Here is a 20,128-nt window from a genome sequence, read left to right as displayed (position 1 = left end):
AGCAAATGGGTCTTCCAAATGGACAATGACCCCAAGCATACTTCCAAAGTTGTGTCAAAATGGCTTCAGGACAACAGAGTCAAGGTATTGGAGTGGCCATCACAAAGCCCTGACCTCCATCCTATAGAACATTTGTGGGCAGAACTGAAAAAGGGTGTACGAGTAAGGAGGCCTACAAACCTGACTCAGTTACACCAGCTCTGTCAGGACGAATGGGACAGAATTCACCCAACTATTGTGGGAAGCTTGTGGAAGACTACCTGAAACGTTTTACCCAAGTTAAACAATTTAAAGGCAATGCTACCAAGTACTAACTGAGTGTATGTAAACTTCTGACCCACTGGGAATGTGATGAAAGAAGTAAAATCTGAAATAAATAATTCTCTCTACTATTGTTCTGATATTTTACATTCTTAAAATAAAGTGGTGATCCTAACTGACCTAAAACAGGGAATTGTTACTAGGATTAAATGTCAGCAATTGTGAAAAACTGAGTTTAAATGTATTTGGCTAAGGTGTATGTAAACATCTGACTTCAACTGTGTGTATATATATATATATATATATATATATAATATATATATATATGTGTGTGTGTGTGTGTGTATTGGTATCTGTTCATCTTTAACTGAATGTGTTTAGCCATGTTAACGGTCATTACTCCCTTGAAGGGTGTTTGGTCAGATTTCAGATCTTCCCAATGCATTTTTGCAAGGTTCTAACTGACATTTCATCAGGCAATCCATGTTGTGATTAAAGTAATTTAAAATCTGTCATAGTTGATTAGTGGCAATCCACTGAAAACATGAGGGGTGTTTCCATAATGTGGGATGCTGAACAGATTAGAGGCAGATAACTTTAGGACAGGTCTTCCATATGTGGGCACTGCACTGCAAGATAATACTAGCAAGGCAGTATTGACCAATGGACCAGCTTTCCTGAGGGTCACCTTTACATTAGTCTCACTGAGTGCCCCTTAACAGGGCCCACTGTACATCAAACTGATTGAATTATCCTGAAATGTACAAGAAATGAAAATGCACTGGGCAGGAAAAACCCTTGAGGTTGAGAAATTCAAATACCAAAGAAAAGTGAGCTGAGCTCTACAGTGGGATTTATGTTTATTCCTATTAGTTCTCCCAAGGTCATGGCTCATATGTATTCTCAGATGTGTGTCCTGTCTTAAACATAATTCAGAATAAAATTATATGTATTTGTTGGATATGTCCTCTATTTCTGAGAACTCCATTTGGGAAGTACAACAAGAATTGTGCGTCCCTAGCCAACCTTTGTGATGCACTCACATTCTTGGAGTGTAACATACTGAACAAGGACAAGAGGACATAAGACAGGACCAGACAGAACAACAGTACAAGTATTTTCTCAGTCAATTGCTAGGTTTCCATCCAATTGGCGATAGACTTTCATGCAAATATTCAAACATCTGCTTAAAGAAAACATGCAAATTTTCCCCACCAGTGGTGTTTCCATCAAACAGAATTCTGCGGATAAAAATCAGTGCGTGATGACGTAGTGCACACAACATTGTCTTTTTCACTTACATTTTTATGTGCCAAATTAAAATCTGAAGTTCAATGTGTTTCCATCGCATTTTCAGCTCTCACAAAAACTGTTGCGTTAGATAACAAATTTGCCTACTCTGGTCTTGGCACGTGCGCTCTAGCCAACAGCTCACAGATACAGTGTGGGTACGCTGTAATGTTTGCTAGTCTACATGATCATGATGAGATTATTATGGACAAGAGCAAGAATATTTTTATTTGTCAAACAGCAGTCAAGCATTGATCATCATTTCACCAGAATAAGACCCTCAATATTTATGGGAAGGGAGTATCAAGTTCATCGCTTTGCACTTTCACCACCCTGTGAAGTTCATCATAATTTATTTAATCTGTAGCCTAATAAACTGCATGGTTTTCCAAGTCATAGTGGGAGGACCACACACCATATCATCTCGTGACTACAAGTTTACTTCAATATGATGGTTATTATATCAATGCTTGCGCATAAAGGAGATTCCACCGCCATTTCTCGCATAATTAATTTTACAGAAAAAAAAGATCCCACGATGTCGAACACACACATTATTATTGTTGGCATTTATAAAATTCCTGTTTCCATTACAGCTGGGTTTTTTTTATACGTTATGACTTTACTCGCATAAACACTGTGGTTAGAAACATGGTTATTGATTGGTGTATTCTATAGAATGAGAGACATGTACAAAATGTAATATAAAAAATATACTTTGAATGTTATGACTAAGGAAAGGAGTGGGCTTCTAGGAATCCTGGAAAGAAGTGCTGTCTTGTGTCAGAGTGGTGCTTGCAATGAGCTGTGCTGTCCATGGTGCTGGTCTTGTCTCTATTCAGCAACATTGTGTTGTACTGAACTGTCCATGGTGGTGAGCCCATATCTAGTCAGCAACACTGCATTGATTACAACTGCCTATGATGCTGAATCTGGATCTGTTCAGTAGCAATGCATTACATGACGCTGTCCATGGTGCTGATTTTAGATCTTTTCAGTAACACTGCATTTCAGAGAACAGTCCAAGGGGCATCTCTCAATGCCACAGACCCCTTAAATTCCCCTTGTGTTGCTACACGATGTTTATGACTGTGACACTTGCCAAGTACAGACTACCCATGGTTTTTAGTCAATGATCATGGGATGAGGTTGTGGCTGACAATTCATCCATTGTTCTATCACTATGCTGAAAACAACAATTGAGACACAATGCAGTCGGTAGCTCTTATAGGAGAACATCCCCCGCTCACTATACACATTACTTGGCAATGCCTTTTGTCTGCATCGGTTGCTTGCCTGCATCACAGATCTACATTGGCTTTCATATTTCTCTGCTATCCGTCATAGAATCTCTATCCATACCTCTGTCGCTGTCTCCGTCGTACTTTATCAGACTAAATGCACTGAAGGGACCAGACCCACTCATCTCGCTCCCCTCATCTTCTTATTGATAGTAAGCAATAACCGCATGAATGTGTGTGCACTGGACCTCAACACCATTAATCCAAACAAAGCATTATGCAAATTCTGCATGCTTCTTGAATTTTCCAGTACTGACAAATTGAGATAATAGTAAGCCATCCATAATAGGCCTAAAGCTTATTTTCACGTTAAATGGTCACCCATACTGTGCAATGTTATTACAACCAAATAAAGGAATACCGTAGTCATGTTAAGATCCTGGCATCACTGTTATTATTTGCCTAAATTACTTTGTAGAGGATATTCTTGTATTGTAAATGGGATGAATGAGAGGTATCTAAGTGATGCGTTTAGGGATCACTTTTCAAAAACATTATGCAATCTCAGAACATTATACGAATCAACACAAATTATAATGCATTGCAGGAGAGAAAGAGGGAACAAGAAAATGACATCTCCAAGCACATAGAGCTGTTCCAGATACAGAATTTGAGTGTTAATTGTGTAGTGTAAAATGGTCTTCCTGAATAGATATTATGATGGCCATGTTAACAACCAAAGCACCATATTGATTGAAGGAATGATACAGATTTCAAAAGAGAGTGTCATACTTGTCATTTACTCATGGAAACACGGGAGGATAAGTGGGAACCCTTAAGGTCTCAGATTACAGATAACAGGGCACGTGGTCATGTTCATTTTGCACTCATACTATTATGCCTCTTTCCAGTGTCCATATTTTACAGGGGATGTTACGCTCAATAGGCAATCAGGACACTTGACACAACGTGCATCATCTTCATATCTGGAGAACACAATGGTCTCCCATCTGGAATTACCGAGTTTGCCGTGAATGTGTTGATCAGAAACAGAGAAGGAAAAAAGGAGAAAAAACCAACAACAACATGTAATGTAACAAAGTGGCCATGAATGGAACTCAGATCTAGATTTATTTCCTCCCCTCACTGTGTTTGATCTCTTCACACCTCTCTGGAATTTTAACTCTGGAATCAATTGACCCTTAGCTAAGCCTCTCCCCAGAATTTGGGACAACCAATCGTAGCACTCCAATGGATAGCAACTGTAGTCCAGTCCAACACCTCGGACAAGCTCACAACACATGAAAGCCATTGAGGGCACTACAAAACAAGTTTTCATAAAAATAACAAATAGTTTAAATTGCTTAATAATAATTGAACAGTGCATCAGGGGTACTTTCTGAAAAACAGAGCCTGTTGGAGTATCAAATCAAATCAAATTGTATTTGTCACGTGCTCCAAATACAACAGGTGTAGACCTTACAGTGAAATGCTTACTTACAAGCCCTTAACCAACAGTGCATTTTTAAGAAAATATCTCTTACTTTTTTTTAGGGAAGAATAACAATTAAAGAGCAGCAGTAAATAACAATAGCGGGGGCTATATACAGGGGGTACCGTTACAGAGTCAATGTGCGTAGGCACCGGTTAGTCGAGGTAATTGAGGTAATATGTACATGTAGGTAGAGGTATTAAAGTGGCTATGCATAGATAATAACAGAGAGTAGCAGCAGCGTAGAAAAGGGGAGGGGGGCAATGCAAATAGTCTCGGTAGACATTTGATTAGCTGTTCAGGAGTCTGATGGCTTCGGGGTAGAAGCTGTTTAGAAGCCTCTTGGACCTAGACTTGGCACTCCGGTACCGCTTGACAATCTTTAGGGCCTTCCTCTGACACCGCCTGGTATAGAGGTTCTAGATGTCAGGAAGCTTGGCCCCGGTGATGTACTGGGCCGTACGCACTACCCTCTGTAGTGCCTTGCGGTCAGAGGCCGAGCAGTTGCCATAACAGGCATTGATGTTCTCGATTGTGCAGCTGTAAAACCTATTGAGGATCTGAGGACACATGCCAAATCTTTGAGGGGGAATAGGTTTTGTCGTGCCCTCTTCACGACTGTCTTCATGTGCTTGGTCCATGTTAGTTTGTTCGTGATGTGGATGCCAAGGAACCTGAAGCTCTCAACCTGCTCCACTACAGCCCCGTCAATGAGAATGGGGGCGTGCTTGGTCCTCCTTTTCCTGTAGTCCACTATCATCTCCTTTGTCTTGGTCACATTGAGGGAGAGGTTGTTGTCTTTGCACCACACAGTCAGGTTTCTGACCTCCTACCTATAGGCTGTTTCATCGTTGTCGGTGATCAGGCCTACCACTTTTGTGTCATCAGCAAACTTAATGATGGTGTTGGAGTCATGCCTGAATAGGGAGCACAGGAGGGGACTGAGCACGCAACCCTGAGGGGTTCCAGTGTTGAGGATCAGCGTGGAGGATATGTTGTTACCTACCCTTACCACCTGGGGGCAGCCCGTCAGGATGTCCAGGATCCAGTTGCAGAGGGAGGTGTTTAGTCCCAGGGTCCTTAGCTTAGTGATGAGCTTTGACAGCACTATGGTGTTGAACGCTGAGCTATAGTCAATGAATCGCATTCTCACATAGATTTTCCTTTTGTCCAGGTGTGAAAGGGCAGTGTGGAGTGCAATAGAGATTGCATTATCTGTGTATCTGTTTGTGCGGTATACAAATTGGAGTGGGTATAGGGTTTCTGGAATAATGGTGTTGATGTGAGCCATGACCAGCCTTTCAAAGCACTTCTTGTCTACAGACGTGAGTGCTACGGGTCGGTAGTCATTTAGGCAGGTTACCTTAGTGTTCTTGGGCACAGGGACTATGATGGTCTGCTTGAAACATGTTGGTTTTACAGACTCAGACAGGGAGAGGTTGAAAATGTCAATAAAGAAACTTGTCAGCTGGTCAGCGCATGCCTGGAGTACACATCCTGGTAATCCATCTGGCCCTGCGGCCTTGTGAATGTTGACCTGTTTAAAGGTCTAACTCACATTGGCTGTGGAGAGCGTGATCGCACAGTGGTTCGGAACAGCTGATGTTCTCATGCATGTTTCAGTGTTACTTGCCTCGAAGCGAGCATAGAAGTTATTTAGCTCATCTGGTAAGCTCGTGTCACTGGGCAGCTCTTGGCTGTGCTTCCCTTTATAGTCTGTAATAGTTTGCAAGCCCTGCCACATCCGACGAGCGTCAGAGCCGGTGTAGTACGATTCGATCTTAGTCCTGTATTGACGCTTTGCCTGTTTGATGGTTTGTCGGAAGGCATAGCCGGATCATTTATAAGGTTCCGGGTTAGAGTCCCGCTCCTTGAAAGCGGCAGCTCTACCCTTTAGCTCAGTGCGAATGTTGCCTGTAATCAAAGGCTTCTGGTTGGGGTATGTAAATACTGTGCCTTGCAAAATTATTCATCCCTCTTGGTGTTTTTCCTATTTTGTTGCTTTACAACCTGTAATTTAAATGGCTTTGTATCTGTCACGTCCAGACCAGTATAAGAGTTATTTGTTATTGTAGTTTGGTCAGGACGTGGCAGAGGGTATTTGTTTTATGTGGTTCGGGGTGGTGGTTTATTTAGTAGGGCGTTTGATTTATTATTTCCGGGTTTTTGGGTAATGTTCTATGTTTGTATTTCTATGTGGTCTCTGGTCTTTTGTATTTCTATGTCTGGTTTATTGGGGTTGGACTCTCAATTGGAGGCAGGTGTTTTCTCGTTGCCTCTGATTGGGAGTCCTATATATGGGTATGTGTTTGGTTTAGTGTTTGTGGGAGATTGTTTCTTGTTTTGTGTGTGTGAGCCTGACAAGACTGTTTTGTTGATCGTTCGTTCTTCATTTTGTTGTTTTTGGTGTTCATTTTATTTAAAATTAAATACAAGATGAGCATCCACATTCCTGGTGCGTTTTGGTCCTCCATTCCAGATGACAACCGTTACAGAATCTCCCACCACAAATGGACCAAGCAGCGGAGTAAGGAGCAAGGGGAATTCGGTGAGGACCGGGAACGCTACCGGGGTACACGACTGGCGAGGAAACCGGAGAGGCAGCCCCAAGACATTTTTTGGGGGGGGCACATGGACAGATCGGCGGAGCCGAGGATGGAACCAGAGCTAGTCGGGGTAAAATTGGAGGTGAGAGAAACAGAGACTATAAAGGAGTTGATGGGATAATTGGAGGAGAAAGGAATGAGAGAGCTACTGTGTTGGTGTATTAGGCACGACATTCGCCCTACAGAGCGTGTCCTAATGATATCACCTGAGTTAGCGTTTATTACTAGTCCTGAGGTGCGTGCTAGCTGTCTGGTGAGGATAGTACCAGCACCTCGCACCAGGCCTCCAGTTCGTCAGCCCATTCCAACTCATCCTGTTCCCGCTCCCCGCACTAGCCCTGAAGTGCGAACCCCTAGTCTGGCACGTCCAGTACCAGCACCACGCACCTGGCTTCCAGCGCGACAGCCCAGTCCGGTACGTCCTGTTCCTGCTCGCCGCACTAGCCCTGAGGTGCGTGTTCCCAGGCTGATACCTCCAGTACCAGCACCACGGATCAGGCTTCCAGTGCGTCAACCCAGTCCGACTCGGCCTGTTCCCGCTCCCCGCACTAGCCCTGAGGTGCGTGTCCCCAGACTGGCACATCCAGTACCAGTACCACGCATCAGGCTTCCAGTGCATCAGCCCAGCCTCGAGAGTTCGGCAATAGTGTGCAGTCCAGAGTATCCGGCAACAGTGTGCAGTCCAGAGTATCCGGCAACGGTGTGCAGTCCAGAGTATCCGGCAACAGTGTGCAGTCCAGAGTATCCGGCAACGGTGTGCAGTCCAGAGTATCCGGCAACGGTGTGCAGTCCAGAGTATCCGGCAACGGTGTGCAGTCCAGAGCATCCGGCAACGGTGTGCAGTCCAGAGTATCCGGCAACAGTGTGCAGTCCAGAGTATCCGGCAACAGTGTGCAGTCCAGAGTATCCGGCAACAGTGTCTAGTTCGGAACTGAGGGAGACTGCCTCTGATCCGGAACCGAGGGAGTCTGCCTGCGACCCGGAACCGAGGGAGTCTGCCTGCCACCCGGAACCGAGGGAGTCTGCCTGCAACCCGGAACCGAAGGAGTCTGCCTGCGACCCGGAACCGAAGGGGTCTGCCTGCGACCCGGAACCGGGTGAGTCTGCCTATGACCCGGAACCGGGTGAGTCTGCCTATGACCCGGAACCGGGTGAGTCTGCCTGTGACCCGGAACCAAAGGGATCTGCCTGTGACCCGGAACCGAGGGGGTCTGCCTGTGACCCGGAACCAAAGGGGTTGGCCTGCGACCCGGGACCGAGGGAATCTACCTGTGACCCAGAACCGAAGGGGTCTGCCTGCGACCCAGAACCAAAGGGGTCTGCCTGCGACCTGGAACCGAAGGGGTCTGCCTGCGACCCGGAACCGAGTGAGTCTGCCTATGACCCGGAACCGGGTGAGTCTGCCTATGACCCGGAACCGGGTGAGTCTGCCTATGACCCGGAACCAAAGGAGTCTATCAGCAACCCGGAACTAAGTAAGTGTCATGACTGTCCTGATCAGGTCAGGGTACAGGAGACCACCACCCTACAGATTATCTCCCAAACCCCCAACAGAGGAGGAGAGATCTAGGGGTCTGAAGATGTGGGGGTTTTATGACACCTCACGCCCATAATAAAACTTAGGCCACAGAGAAATTCCTTTGTCCTAACAATGGAGAACTGGCCTCAGAACATTAAACATGCAATAAAGGGACTTTGGAACAATGGTTTCCGTCAGCCACAATGGTGGTTATGACGAAAAGTGGAATATTAAAATGTATGTAACTTTTGTATTTGTTTTTAAAGGTTAAGAGATGACGTTATTATGAAAACATTGTACCTTTAAGAGTTTTCCCAGTATATGCCTGATGTTTATACATTGTACGCTGTTTGGAAAATATCCAAATCAAACAGAATGTTTTGGTAAAGATGAAATGTGAAGTTAGTGTCTAAAATCGGATTTTTAGCCAAATCTAAGCCTTGCCCCCTTTACTTGGTCCGCCCAGAGAATTGCCCTAAAGGCGGTTTCACCCACTTCTGACCCGAGGGTATAAGACAGGAGAGTGAAGAATTTTGAGGAGACTATTGACCCCAAGCTGCAGCTAAGGTCTAACAAAGTCGACGAACCCCAAAACGAAACACAAGGTTGAAGACAAAGAAATATTTTTCTACACGAGCTACGGACGAGTAGCTGTGTCTAAGCGGGTGAATTCAAGCCGAACCACCCAGCCTCCACTCTCCATTGAATCGTGGTATCGACACCATTCGAGCCGAAGCTGTGAGCTCTGAGCTACAGAGCTGTCTGTCCTCAGAAGACCCCTTTTCGATCAAGGGTGAGGATCAGACCACTTAGCCAAGAAGGACACTGACATCGTGAGGACAACCAGAGAGTTGCGCCGGAGAACTGCGTCATTTAGAAGCCTAAACGACCCACGTGGAGCTTCCCACCTGAGAACTCCAACACGTAATTACATCATTATATTCTGACCCATAAGAGCGGCAGTTCGGGGCAAGGCTAATTTTAAATAAGCATGGCTGACAAATGAACCCAAATGTATATTTCTCTCGTGTACTTCCTTTATTTCTCTCTCTTTAAAATCCCCATTTTGGGTAACAAGCGCCATAGTGTGTTGGCCCGTTATACTAAGTCCTAATCAATAGCTAGACTGTGTTTTGTGTATGTGCATTTTTATCATCATTTTAGCTTGCTAGTAAATAAATAATCAACTAAGATTGGTGTGGTAAATTCAGTGGTAAAGCCCGGGTCCGTGCAGATTCCCGGATTATACGACGTTCAGATTATGAGACTGTAGAGGAAATTGATTAATTTAGCGACTGTTGTAATCGATATTCTGATATCCTTTGAGTTAATTTGGGAAATAGAAACTCAATCAAAACAATGTTCCCATGGTGCCCCAGGTTAATGAGTTAATAATTGCTTGATTCATTGCTTAATTCATTTAATCACGTAATTATAAACCGTTAATCATTCGATGAGCAACAGTCGTCACATTAACTAATACAACGTCACGACATAAGTCAGTTGACGATCCGGAACCAAAAATGATTAACTATGTATTTAATGAGTCTGCCTACGGTGTGGAAAGGAAGAGGTCTGCCTACGATCCGGAACAAGGGGAGTCTGCCTACGGCCCAAAACTAATCAAGTCTGTCTGCATTCTGGAGGACAGTAGGCCGGAGCCAGAACCACCTCCTGTATAGGTGGGTTGGGGAGGGGGGGGGTGTAGCACAAGTGCCGTCGGTGATGGCAGCCACCCTTCCTTCCCTCCCTTTAGTTTAGGGGGATTTTTTTGTTGTTGTTGTTTTTTTTGTGTTTTTTTTTATTTATGAGGTGCATCCGGGGTCTGCACCTTTAGGGGGGGGGGGGGGGTACTGTCACGTCCTGACCAGTATAAGGGTTATTTGTTATTGTAGTTTGGTCAGGACGTGGCAGAGGGTATTTCTTTCATGTGGTTCGGGGTGGTGGTTTATTTAGTAGGGCGTTTGATTTATTATTTCCGGGTTTTGGGGTAATGTTCTATGTTTGTATTTCTATGTGGTCTCTGGTCTTTTGTACACTGCTCAAAATAAAGGGAACACTTAAACAACACAATGTAACTCCAAGTCAATCACACTTCTGTGAAATCAAACTGTCCACTTAGGAAGCAACACTGATTGACAATAAATTTCACATGCTGTTGTGCAAATGGAATAGACAACAGGTGGAAATTATAGGCAATTAGCAAGACACCCCCAATAAAGGAGTGGTTCTGCAGGTGGGGACCACAGACCACTTCTCAGTTCCTATGCTTCCTGGCTGATGTTTTGGTCACTTTTGAATGCTGGCGGTGCTTTCACTCTAGTGGTAGCATGAGACGGAGTCTACAACGCACACAAGTGGCTCAGGTAGTGCAGCTCATCCAGGATGGCACATCAATGCGAGCTGTGGCAAGAAGGTTTGCTGTGTCTGTCAGCGTAGTGTCCAGAGCATGGAGGCGCTACCAGGAGACAGGCCAGTACATCAGGAGACGTGGAGGAGGCCGTAGGAGGGCAACAACCCAGCAACCGGACCGCAACCTCCGCCTTTGTGCAAGGAGGAGCAGGAGGAGCATTGCCAGAGCCCTGCAAAATGACCTCCAGCAGGCCACAAATGTGCATGTGTCTGCTCAAATGGTCAGAAACAGACTCCATGAGGGTGGTATGAGGGCCCGATGTCCACAGGTGGGGGTTGTGCTTACAGCCCAACACCGTGCAGGACGTTTGGCATTTGCCAGAGAACACCAAGATTGGCAAATTCGCCACTGGCGCCCTGTGCTCTTCACAGATGAAAGCAGGTTCACACTGAGCACATGTGACAGACGTGAGAGTCTGGAGATGCCGTGGAGAACGTTCTGCTGCCTGCAACATCCTCCAGCATGACCGGTTTGGCGGTGGGTCAGTCATGGTGTGGGGTGGCATTTCTTTGGGGGGACGCACAGCCCTCCATGTGCTCGCCAGAGGTAGTCTGACTGCCATTAGGTACCGAGATGAGATCCTCAGACGCCTTGTGAGACCATATGCTGGTGCGGTTGGCCCTGGGTTTCTCCTAATGCAAGACAATGCTAGACCTCATGTGGCTGGAGTGTGTCAGCAGTTCCTGCAAGAGGAAGGCATTGATGCTATGGACTGGCCCGTCCGTTCCCCAGACCTGAATCCAATTGAGCACATCTGGGACATCATGTCTCGCTCCATCCACCAACGCCACGTTGCACCACAGACTGTCCAGGAGTTGGCGGATGTTTTAGTCCAGGTCTGGGAGGAGATCCCTCAGGAGACCAACTGCCACCTCATCAGGAGCATGCCCAGGCATTGTAGGGAGGTCATACAGGCACGTGGAGGCCACACACACTACTGAGCCTCATTTTGACTTGTTTAAAGGACATTAAATCAAAGTTGGATCAGCCTGTAGTGTGTTTTTCCACTTTAATTTTGAGTGTGACTCCAAATCCAGACCTCCATGGGTTGATAAATTGGATTTCCATTGATTATTTTTGTGTGATTTTGTTGTCAGCACATTCAACTATGTAAAGAAAAAAGTATTTAAAAATATTATTTATTTCATTCAGATCTAGGATGTGTTGTTTAAGTGTTCCCTTTATTTTTTTGAGCAGTATATTTCTATGTCTGGTTTATTGGGGTTGGACTCTCAATTGGAGGCAGGTGTTTTCTCGTTGCCTCTGATTGGGAGTCCTATATATGGGTATGTGTTTGGTTTAGTATTTGTGGGAGATTGTTTCTTGTTTTGTGTGTGTGAGCCTGACAAGACTGTTTTGTTGATCGTTCGTTCTTCATTTTGTTGTTTTTGGTGTTCTCTTTTATTTAAAATAAAATACAAGATGAGCATCCACATTCCTGCTGCGTTTTGGTCCTCCATTCCAGACGACAACCGTTACAGTATCTGGATTTCATGTAATGGACATACACAAAATAGTCCAAATTGGTGAAGTGAAATGAAAATAACTTGTTTAAAGAAATATCTAAAAAATAAAAAACTGAAAAGTGGTGCGTGCATATGTGTTCACCCCCTTTGCTATGAAGACCCTAAATAAGATCTGGTGCAACCAATTACCTTCTGAAGTCACATAATTAGTTAAATAAAGTCCAACTGTGTGCAATCTAAGTGTCACATGATCTGTCACATGATCTCAGTATATATACACCAGTTCTGAAAGGCCCAGAGTCTGGGGCACCACCAAGCAAGCGGCAACATGAAGACCAAGGAGCTCTCCAAACAGGTCAGGGACAAAGTTGTGTAGATGTACAGATCAGGGTTGGCTTATAAAAAAATATCCGAAACTTTGAACATCCTTCAGAGCACCATTAAATCCATTATAAAAAAATGTAAAGAATACGACACCAAAACAAACCTGCCAAGAGAGGGCCGCCCACCAAAACTCACGGACCAGGCAAGGAGGACATTAATCAGAGAGGCAACAAAGAGACCAAAGATAACCCTGAAGAAGCTGCAAAGCTCCACAGCGGAGATTGGAGTATCTGTCCATTTGACCACTTTAAGCCATACACTCCACAGAGCTGGGCTTTACAGAAGAGTGGCCAGAAAAAAGCCATGGGGGGGGGGGTTGAACAGTTATGCATGCTCAAGTTCTGTGTTGTTTTTTGTCTTATTTCTTGTTTGTTTCGCAATAAAAAACATTTTGCATCTTCAAAGTGTCAGGAATGTTTTGTAAATCAAATGATACAAACCCACAAAAAAAATCAATTTTAATTCCAGGTTGTAAGGCAACAAAATAGGAAAAATGCCAAGGGGGGTGAATACTTTTGCAAGCCACTGTACAGTCACTGGGAGACAATGTCCTCGATGCACTTATTGATAAAGCCAGTGACTGATGTGGTGTACTCCTCAATGCCATCGGAAGAATCCCGGAACATATTCCAGTCTGTGCTAGCAAAACAGTCCTGTAGTTTATCATCTGCTTCATCTGACTACTTTTTTATAGACTGAGTCACTGGTGTTTCCTGCTTTAATGTTTCTAATCCAAAATTATACATTTGTTACATTGTTTGCTAGCTCAGCTGTTTAGATAGTTATCTCAGACAACCCAATGTTGCTAACGTTAGCTTGCCAGTTAATAAGCATTTTTTTTCTAAATGTATGTTAGCTAGCTAAGTTAGCCATGTTATGAATAAAACTCTCATCTTGTATAAAAAGGCCTTGTAGGGGACTGTTCAAGACTACTGTAGAGATGTGGTGGTCTTTCCTGGCGCTCTTACAGTCGCCGAAGCATCATCCTGGTAGGTGTTACACTTTGATGGTGGATGATCCAGCCTACTTACGGAGGAGGAGTAGACGATGTGCCTGATGAAGAGGTACGGGCCTGTCTACCAGTATCTGACTGAAGTTTTCTCCCTGCCTGTCTGTCTCATCAATGATCCTATGCTCAAGCTACTGCTGCTGACTGCCTTTCCGAACTGCCTTGACATCTGAACCTGTGGAAGACCATCAGCCATGAACTGTCAGATCCCTACATTTGTTTTTGTTTTCAAGCGACTTTGAGATTCTTGTTTGTAATGAAAAGCGCTATTTATAAAAATGTAATGTATTATTATTACTACTATTATTATTATTATTATGTGCTGTCGACATCAGGATACAATTTGAGAGCACTAGTTAGCCACAAAAGTGGTTAGTAACTTTGGCTGCATGCCATCCAGTGGCTAGCCACACAATATTTTACCAGGTTCCCGTGAAGCAATTTTAATGACAGACAGTGCACCACAACATACCTGAGAGACTCCTGACTAGCAAGGGGTAGTCTGTGCTTAATTTCATTGTGTATTAAAAAGACAGTTTGAGATCAGTGGTAATTTTTACCAGTGGTAAGAAGGGGAAATTGGGCTCCCCTGGAAAATGTTGGCAGGCATTCCAGGAACAATCATGAGCACAATGGGCAAGGGTTCCAGGAAAAATATTCACCAACCTATCTGCAGGTTTGGATATACTGTATGGTATTATAGTGTTAAAATGCCATTCAAATATATTGACCCAGTACTACTTAATTTGACACAGATCCCCTGGAATAATATGACAGGGGATGGACCAGCATAGAATTCCTTAGGAGAATGGATTGCTACACCTGAAGCTCAGTGATACATTTTTAATAAAGCATTTGGTAAGGATAATAATATCTGTAAAAACTATTATTTGTCTTTTTTTAATCTTTTTACACTCTTTCCTTTCGTATCTCACATGACCAGAAGCTTTTTCAGTCTGTCTAGTGGTGAAAATGTTTTTCCTTTTTCTCTGCAAGGCCCCTGGCCAGAGCTTGAGAGATTCTAATTTAAGTCTGAGAGAGCATGAATGGGGAGGTGAACATACAGTAGCACTGGCTAAGGAAGATGGATTGTGGCTTCCTTGGGAACCTTTTAAAAGGAGTCTTTCAAGGGTCATGTTGAAATGCAAGGGCCTAGAACAGCATTTGAATAATAGGTGGGGGGGCAGAGTACAGTATAACCTAATAGGAGTTACCAATTGCGCACTTTAAAATAGTTTGTTGGTTGATTGATTTAGCTAACTCTGAGGTCCTGTACTGCCTTTAACAACTATGCTTTCTGCACATACGTCAAGGAACCTGTAGGTAATCAATCTAATATGGACCAAATTAATAGATAATTCCTCCATCTGCAGCAATTAAACCCTCTGATTCCAGAACAGCTGAATCATGAGTTATCATCATAAAGCCACACATATACAACAACAAAAAAGTTTTTACAGTGAATTCGGAAAGTATTCAGACCCCTTGACCTTTTCCACATTTTGTTACGTTACAGCCTTATTCTAAAACTGATTCAATTGTTTTCTTCTTCATCAATCTACACACAATACCAAATAATGACAAAGCAAAAACAGGCTTCTTGAAATTTTTGCTAAATGAAATATTACATTTACATAAGTATTCAGACCCTTTACACAGTACTTTGTTGAAGCACCTTTGGTAGCGATTAGAGCCTTGAGTCTTCTTGGGTATGACGCTATAAGCTTGGCACACCTGTATTTGGGGCAATTCTCCCAGTCTTCTCTGCAGAACCTCTCAAGCTCTGTCAGATTGGATGGGGAGCATTGCTGCACAGCTATTTTCAGGCCAAAGAGGTCAATCTTGGTTTCACCAGACCAGAGAATCTTTCTTCTCATGGTCTGAGAGTCCTGTAGATGCCTTTTAGCAAACTCTTCTTCAGATCAATGCCCTTCTTCAGATTTGTACCTCAACACAATCCTGTCTCGGACCTCAAGGCTTGGTTTTTGCTCTGACATGCACTGTCAACTGTGGGACCTTATATAGACAGGTGTGTGCCTTTCCAAATCATGTCCAATCAATTGAATTTACCACAGGTGACTCCAATCAAGTTATAGCAACATCTCAAGGATGTTAAAAATTGTCCAAAGTATAACAAAATAAGTAACAGTTACAAATTAAGCAATAGCACTGTAGCTAGTACATGCAGTACAATTGTATGGTAAAACAATTATGTTTGTGAAAAAGAGAATTAACAAGTACCTGAATGTATACAGTACATACCTGTTACAAGGTCATTACATCAGTTATTCCTTTTATAGTTACCCTTGAATAATTTAATGTAGGCTGAATGTTCTGCCAATGAAACCTTCACATGAAGCTGATCTGAGAATACAAGTTGTGGTTGAGAAATACGTTTGCCGGGAACGTTTTTAATGACTACTCATTTTTCACAGACCTATTACCTTTTTCTCTCCCCAATTGGGTTCTCATAATGGCACATTGAATATCACCGAAAAGATATTAAGTGTGCAATGAAATTCCTTTATTATCACAAGGTTCACTCAATTAGTAATTGTGTCTCACAGTGCGCCATTCTTCTGCAGAAGAGTGGAGTTGAAAATGGAGTGTGTCTGAAAATACTGCCATTTAATTGGTGCAACCTGCTTCCCTACCTTATACCTAATCCACGTATAAGGGTCGTCAGACATCCCCTGACCTGAGTGTAAAGTCATAGGAACCTCATGCCGTCGCCTACTGAATAGAAGACTCATGTAGGCTGGATTTAAAATACCACCCATTGTTCTCTGCTGAATTCAGACAGGGCATATACTCCCTTAAACGCCAACAACTGATAGGGAATTCAAATGGGACTTTTTTAAACATTCCATTAGCTGTTGGAATAGGTATGTAATGCAGGGAGAAAACTCTGCATGGTTGACTGAGAAGTAAATGTAATGGTCTGAATCACTTCCCTTTTATTCTTTCTCGAAAACAAATTTAATGGGGTAATTACTTCAATTCGTGTTTAAGCCATGTTACCATCACTTATTGAGGCCTTGATTCTAGGCTAAGCACAGCCCATACCTTCATCCTGTTTACTTTTCAATCTTCTAAGGGCCAGGGACTGGGCTTCTACTGAGCTAACACACAGAATTGTTTTAAGAAAGTCATACCAAAGATCATTTAGCTCTTTTATTTAGAATTGTAGGATCCCTGTACATATAAAAACATATAGGAAATAATTATTTGATGAAACATTGAATTTGGCTTTAATGCTATTTGCGCATCAAAATGCATTGAATAACATATTCGGTCCCACTTTAAATGACGTTAAGCTCAAAAAGGCTTCATAAAGCCTTCAAAATGCCTTCATAAGTACCAAATAAATGTGTTACGAAGCATCAATAACCATATGTCAAGCTTTATGAATGATTCGTAAATGTGGCCTAACTGTGACTTATGCCTGAATGCATGGAAGAACTGGTGGACCAAGGCATCAAACTTGTCCTTCATTAGTTAGGGTTAGGTTTAAAATCACATTTGAACAAGACTCATTGTGGAAATGGGCCGGATTTTACCATAATTATGACTTGTGGATGTCTTTCTTCAATCAGCAGAATGTTAATAAACTATTCATTGACACAAACGAAATGTCCAGTAATACTTTGTTTGAAGTATTACTGGTAATTCATAACACATCCATAAAGACTCGGATGACGCTGTACTTACTTTAAAGTTAGACCCTTTCGGTAATTCATAACACATCCATAAAGACTCGGATGACGCTGTACTTACTTTAAAGTTAGACCCCTTCGGTAATTCATAACACATCCATAAAGACTCGGATGACGCTGTACTTACTTTAAAGTTAGACCCCTTCGGTAATTTATAACACATACATAAATGCCTTATATCATATGAAGCTGTACTTACTTTGGCGTCAGACACCTTTGGTCGTTCATAGCACATACATAAAGGCTTAATGATACAAAAACAAATGTATTAACACTTCAGGAATTATCGCTATCAGCTAAAACAAAATAAACATTAAAGACATGTTTAAACCATACACTTCCTTTTATTTTTACATTTTTAAAACAATACAAATACATTACCTTTTAAAATGTCCAGCAATGCAATGACATTGTACATTACACAGGCGGACTAATCGTTCTTGCCTCTCTGCCCGCTGGAGGTACTGCATGTTGGTTACAACCTTAAAAGTAAAAACAAAAAAAGTTAGCAGGTCTGTTAGGAAATGCCTTTGTCACACCATCTGGATAAGGTCATTTCTATACTGCGCCACAAATATTGTAAATGGGGAGATGGGAAACTCCATTCGATTCGTATTATTATTTTCCTCTTTCAAATACAAATCTCATGAAATTATTATGAAAAGTGGCTGTATCTAGGTCAGTGTTACTCACAATTTTTTGTAAGGGGGCCACTTTCGGTTGAAACAGAGGTCCGCACAGATCTTTAATTTGTTGTACTTTTTCTTCCAATATTATCAGTTATCACTTGAAAGCAAATTCATAGCAATAGAGCACATGCAATTGATTTGATGTACAGCACATCACAAATATATACATACACACATCAAATAGGCTACATCACATGTATACGACCCATATTAAGGGTTACCTCAGTAGTTGGATGAGTGAAAATGTCCCTTCTGCTCCTTGACTGAATTAATTCTAAATGTACAGTCTGTTGTTGCTATCCTTGTGAGGCAATCCAGGTGTGCATTGGTCAGTCTGTTTCTCTGTTTTTATTTCACAATGTTCATTGTTGAGTCCTTTCTCCTTCCCTCGCATGTTTGGGTCGCTGTCAGTGTACACAGATGCCAGATTTGACCAGTCAATATTATTGTCAGCAAAAAAGGGCTTTCAGAATATACTCTGCTCGTGTTTGTCCCTGTAGGGACAGTAAACATAAAAATTCCTCTCTGAATGACCCGTTTTGAGGGAAGTGGACCCAAACACATAATTGGCCAATGCCACTTACTGTGCTTTCGTCAAGCGCAATACTAAAACACGGCGCGACAGATATGTCAGTAATCAATTGCTTACCGATGTCCTCGCCGATGTCTTCTATGTGTCTTGTTAGAGTTGCAGTCCCTTAATTTGCTTTAAAATAGCTTCCTTGTTTGTGAAATCAGCATACAATATTGCGGCTGAGGCCCAAAAATATTATTTGTCAATCTCCGCGTCTGTGAATGCCTTCTTGTTTCTCGTGAGTATCCAAGCAATCTCATATGTTGCCTCTGTCATTTTCTCTGTTGTCCTTTGAGCTGTCCTTTGAGTTGCGCTATTTTGTTGTTTCTGAGGTTGATTTGTGGCGGATATGTTTTGTCAAAGTGGGCATGGTGTTACTGGAAATGTTGCTCTAAATTTGCTCGTTTAAAAAAATTGACTGCCTTCTGGCAAACAAGACAAAGTGAGCTAGTTCCTTTATGCAGCACAAAAAAATACTTGTCTGTCCATTCCTCTTGGAACTTTGTGTTCTTCTTAAATCAACCGTATCCTTCTCTTAGCCACCGGAGCCACGTTAACTACGTTAGCGAGCTGCATTTCCCTGCCGCCATCTACCTGATTATCCTGGTTCTCCGGTGGTTGTTTGGTCATAGCTGTCACGTTGTTTTCCAGCTCTTCCCCCTTATTTTCATTGTCAAAAGATTTACATTTCTTTTTTACAATAAATTGATCCATGTCTACCAGACTGCAAAATTAGCTAGTAAACTCATATGTGTCGGTCGCTGTAGCTGAGCAGTTGCATTCTATTTTGGCAAACGTTCTATTTTGGCCTTTCTGTTCAAAAGTCGCGCTATACTGCCATCTATCTGCCGTCCAGGGAACAATATATATATATTCAATTTAGTGATTCAGGCCTACATTAAACACATTGAATTGAAATTGTATCATTGTTATGTATTATGAATGAAAAATCGGAAAATCATTGCGAGCCACAATTTAAGGGCCGCGCAAAATTTCATAAGCAAGCTAACAAGCAGTTGCTGTGAAGTCAACGAAATTATTTGAAATACTGATTGAGGTAGCTATGTAATCTAATGTAATACTAAACTACTACAAAAATATATATTACAATAAATAAAAGTGGGTATTTTATTTGCAAATTCATCACATGTGCGCTTTACTGCGCTACAGAAACACCGCTAACCAAACAACATTGCTGTACACTGAATTAAAGGACAACTCAACTAAACTTTTCTTAGATTTTTCCCAGACATCAAAGGTCTTCCTCTTTGTTTGTTTTTCTATTAAGAAGTGTAGGGGGATGCTGGGGGAAATCAGAAACCTGGAAAAACAAAACTGAGAAAACAGGATTTGGGAAGAAAACAGAATTGGGCCAAAAATAGAAATTAATTATAAAAAGGTCCTACCAACGTCTTTTTCTGTGTATAACTGCATTTTAGCGTGTGTGTCACCCTGCAGCACAGCATTT

The sequence above is a fragment of the Salmo trutta genome, chromosome 16 (assembly GCF_901001165.1).
Source record: "Salmo trutta chromosome 16, fSalTru1.1, whole genome shotgun sequence".
Taxonomy (NCBI): Eukaryota; Metazoa; Chordata; class Actinopteri; order Salmoniformes; family Salmonidae; genus Salmo; species Salmo trutta.
Note: the sequence above shows the minus strand (reverse complement) of the source record.